General features: G+C 40.7%; 1 pseudogene; it reads left to right on the forward strand.

Annotated features, from left to right (window-relative positions):
- Positions 1 to 1,500: 1,500 nt before the first annotated feature.
- LOC110295725 lies at positions 1,501 to 4,332 on the forward strand (annotated as a pseudogene).
- The last annotated feature ends 476 nt before the right edge of the window (positions 4,333 to 4,808 follow it).

Below are 4,808 nucleotides of genomic sequence, written 5' to 3' on the forward strand. Positions count from 1 at the left end.
GAGCACCACGGCCAAAAAGGGGGAGTGGGTGGGTAGGGGAGTGGGGGGTGGGTATGGGGGACTTTTGGGATAGCATTGGAAATGTAAACGAGGAAAATACCTAATTTAAAAAAAAAAAAAAAACATTTGCAGCTGGGCAGTGATGTGCATACCTTTAATCCGAACACTTGGGAGGCAGAGGCAGACAGATTTCTGAGTTAGGGGCCATCCTGGTCTACAGAGTGAGTTCCTGGACAGCCTTGGCTACACAAAGAAACCCTGTCTCGAACACACACATACAAAACAAAACAGAACAACAACAAAAAAAAATAACAGCAAAAAAGAACAAAACAAAACCATTTGCTAAGGAGCTCTGGAGTGACTCTGTTTCCTGGATCTGCCATATTTTATGAGATGGCTCCATTGTCCTCCCTCATTCCCAATGGTCATTGTGGAGAGTGTAATTCAGGACATCTAATCCTTCCCTTTGGTGAGGTTTCAGCTTTTCCTTGCTGTCACCAATACAATCTAACCCTGATATAGACTTTATCTCTCAGTCATGGCCACTGTAGCAAATATTTCTATTGATTATATTTTGCAAATTACAGTTCACTAAATAAAATAATAGATAACTCATGAGTTCTATGAAGACTTAAGTCATATTGAATGTATAGTTACAACATAAAAAAAGAAAATATAACATAAAATTTCTCTGCAAAACAAAAGAGCAGAACCAATGGAAAAAATATATGCATTTTCAGAGTAGGAAAGATCTTGGAAGAGCACAGATGGCATCGAATACCTTGTTTTTACACTTGCATGTTTGTGTATGTATGTGTGTGTGTGTGTGTGCTCAAGCATGTTCACATGTAAATGTTGATATACATATTCTACACTGCATGCCTGGAGTCTAAAGGACAACCTATATCTGAGAAGCTGCAGCTGTCCTGTTGGAAATAAACCAGAATGATGACTTTTTTATTCAAGGAGAGAAAAGTTCTATTGTTTTTAACCACTTTGTCATGTTGACTACAAATTCCTTCCCTTATGTTAAGTTGATTTAACAAAGTGTTAGTTCACTGAGAATTTCATGTGATGGGTTTTGTCATATTCACTACCCAAACTTTACTCAGATTTAACCACCACATTCCTTACCTATCCAATTTTGGGTTCTTTATCTTACTGTCTTGGTTGTATGAATTTCTACTGGAATTTGGTTGACTTATCAGAGGCTACATCAGAGAAAACAGGCTCCCACTCTTTCAGTAGTTAATATTTGCCAAGAGTCTCCTTATATTCAACTGCCCTCTCCATGCTGAGACTTGACCTGGCTTGGTCTTACTAAGCTAGGTTATTTGGCTAGGTTTTATGCCTCCTGCCATGATTACTGTGAGTTCATTCATGTACCTGCCCTACTGTGTCAATAAGACAAAATTTGCTTACAGTGACCACCTATGGCTTTTACATTCTTTTTGCTCCCTTTTCTGTAATAACCAGAGCCTTCAGAGGGGAGAACCAGCAATGTTAAATGGCTTAACAGGTAAAAACTTTTGCTACCAAAGCTGCCAAATTGATTTCAATTTCTGGGACCAATGGTGTGAAGAAAAGAAACTGACTCCCCTCAATTTCTCCTCTGGCTTTTACATGTGCTATGTGACATATGGACATTTACACAAACACACAATTAGCAAATATATCTAAAGGAAGGTTTTTTTGTTTTTGTTTTTATAACTTCCATTATTTTGCTTCACAAAAAAATGGTGTTTCAATATAGAGATATGGCTTATGGAAGAGATTTGTCAAGAATGCAGTTTTTCTAATAGATTATTGTTATTATCTTACCTTAAGCGAGTACATTACACAGTTTTTTATTAGTGAAAGAAAACACTTTTTATGAAAACCAAGACAGATTCTCTACAGTTTTTCCATGTATATACTTAACACCTTAAGATTAAATCTCTCCTCAGGGCAGCCCCTCCCCTACACCCCACGCCCCCCTACCGAGCCCTAGTGCTGATGCAGGTGCACTGCACCATACTGCTGTCATTTTGTGTCCAAACATGTGAAGCCATTAAACTATGCAGGGAACTGCTCCTTTGGTGACAGTAGTAGTAGCCAGAGCAGGCAGGCGGAGCTGACTAGGAAGGCCAGGTGGCAGGAGGGGTGGAGTGGCCACAGAGCAGCTGCAGTGGTGGGAAGGGGGATTGGGGCAAAGAATGACCACAAATCTATACACAAAGAACACCATGCTCTACCAGACAGACTGGAAGGTAGGGATTGGAGATCGGGGTTCTGCTGTTCTTCCTCAAACTGATTTTTCAGCCACGGAGAACAGCCATATAACAGCAAAGTAATGTCCTCAGGAAACTTTACTGCCTTCAGAATGAGCTGGCTCTGAAGAAAATGGGAAGGACACAAGAAACAGGACAAGGAAGGAGAACAACAGTGAGAGTCATGTTTGGGTAGGGGAAACGGAAGGTGAGACCATTGAAGCCATTGTGGAGGAGTCTGAAACTTTCATTATAGGAAAGGATAAAAAAAAAAAAGACATATCAGTGATGCAGGAAGTGGGCCAGGAAGAAGATGCTTGCCATCTGCCCCAGATCCAGACAGATGGAGGTGAGTTCCTCCAGGATGTCTACAGCAGTATACAGATGGTAATGATGGAACAGCTGGATCCTACCCTTCTCCAAATGAAGACTAAAGTAATGGAGGGTACAGTGGTGCCTGAAGCTGAGGCTACAGTGGACGATACCCAGATCATAACCTTGCAGGTTGTAAATATGGAGGAACAGTCCATTAACATAGGAGAGCTTCAGCCAGTCCAAGTACCTGTTCCTGTCCCTGTACCTGTTGCTTACTACTTCAGTAGAAGAACTTTAGGGGGCTTATGAGAATGAAGTATTTAAAGAGGGCTTTGCAGAAAGTGATCCAATGATATATCACATCTTACCTTTGTCTGACAGATTTCAGGTAGTGAAAGTGGGTGCCAGTGGAGAGATGGAGACACATGAGCAGGGGTAGCTTCCCCCTTAGGAAGGCAAGAAATACCAGGACTATCAGCCACCAGCCCAAAGGTCAAAGAAAACCCAAAAGAACAAACTTCCTTACACAGAGGAGGACAAAGATGTGGATGTATCCATGTATGATTTTGAGGAAGAAAAATAGGAATGACTGCTGTCTGAGGTTAATGCAGAGAAAGTGGTTGGTAATATGAAGTCTCTGAAGCCAACAAAAAAATTTTTTTAAAGTAGGTTTAAAGAAAACACTCATCCTTACAAGTGGCCAGACTGCAACTCGGCCTTTGTGACGAGTATTGAGTTGGTGCAGTATCGTCGTTATAAACACACTACTAATGAGAAACCAATTAAGTGTTCCATGTGTGGTTAAGCCAGTGTAGAAGCCAGCAAATTAAAATGACACATTTGTTCTCATACTGGAGAGCACTGATTCCAGTGAAATGTATGCAGTTATGCCAGCCGTTACACATACAAGCTGAAAAGACATATGAGAACTCATTTAGGGAAAAAAAAACTTTTGAATGTTATATTTGTCTTGTTCAGTTTACTCAGAGTGGTACAATGAAGACACACACTTTACAGAATCACACAGAAAATGTGGCCAAATTTCATTGTCCCCATTGTGACACTGTCATAGCCCGAAAACGTGATTTAGAAATTCACTTGAAAAAGCAGCATTCCTATATTGAGTAAGGCAAAAAATGTCACTACTGTGATGCTGTGTTTCATGAGCAATATGCTCTCATTCAGCATCAAAAGTCGCACAAAAATGAGAAGCACTTCAAGTGTGAGCAGTATGATTAAGCTTGTAGACAGGAGAGGCATGTGATCATGCACAAGTGCACTCACATGGGGGAGAAACCTTATGCCTGCAGCCACTGTGACAAGACTTTCAGGCAGAAACAGCTCCTTGATATGCATTTCAAGCTCTATCACAATCCCAACTTTGTCCCTGTAGCCTTTGTCTGTTCCAAGTGTGAGAAAACACTAACACTACAGAATACAGTGGCAAGACATGGAGACACCTGTGCTGGTCCAGATGGTGTAGAAGGGGAAAACGGAGGAGAGACAAAGAAGAACAAATGAGGAAGAAAAACTAAGGTGCGATCTAAAAAAAGAAGACTCCTCAGATAGTGAAAATGCTGAGCCAGATCTCAATGACAATGAGGAGGAGGAGCCTGCTACAGAAATTGAACCTGAACCAGAGCCTCATCCTCAGCCTGTGGCTGCAACCCCATCACCTGCCAAGAAGAGGAGAGGGAGACCTCCTGGAAGAACCAACCATCCCAAACAGAACCAGCCAATAGCCATCATTCTTTCTTCAGAGACTTGAAGTTCTTATCATACAGATCTTTCACTTCCTTAGTTAGACCTTCAAAGAAGATCTAATCCCAGTTCTTCACAAACTATTCCACAAAATAGAAAGAGAAGGTACTCTACCCAACTCATTCTATGAAGCTACAATTACTCTGATACCTAAAACACAAAAAGACCCAACAAAGAGAAGAAGGGAAGGGGAAGGGGAAGGAGACTGTTGGAGGAGGACTGACCTAGAGGTGGACAGTAAGTGGGATGTAAAGTAGATACATAAAAAAAATTAAATATATAAAAAAGACTGAAAAATAAAAAATGAAAGAAAACCCTCTTTGAACAGCAGAGAAAGGATGATAGGGGAGCATGCTAGAAAAACATCTTTGTTCGTTTGCTTAATTTTAAGTTAAATTTAACATTAACTGAAGCTATGAGGCCATATATGTGACAAGCACTACATGCCAGTTGGACAAGAAATATATAATGGAAGCATGACCA

The sequence above is a fragment of the Mus caroli genome, chromosome 1, assembly GCF_900094665.2.
Source record: "Mus caroli chromosome 1, CAROLI_EIJ_v1.1, whole genome shotgun sequence".
In the NCBI taxonomy this organism is placed as follows: Eukaryota; Metazoa; Chordata; class Mammalia; order Rodentia; family Muridae; genus Mus; species Mus caroli.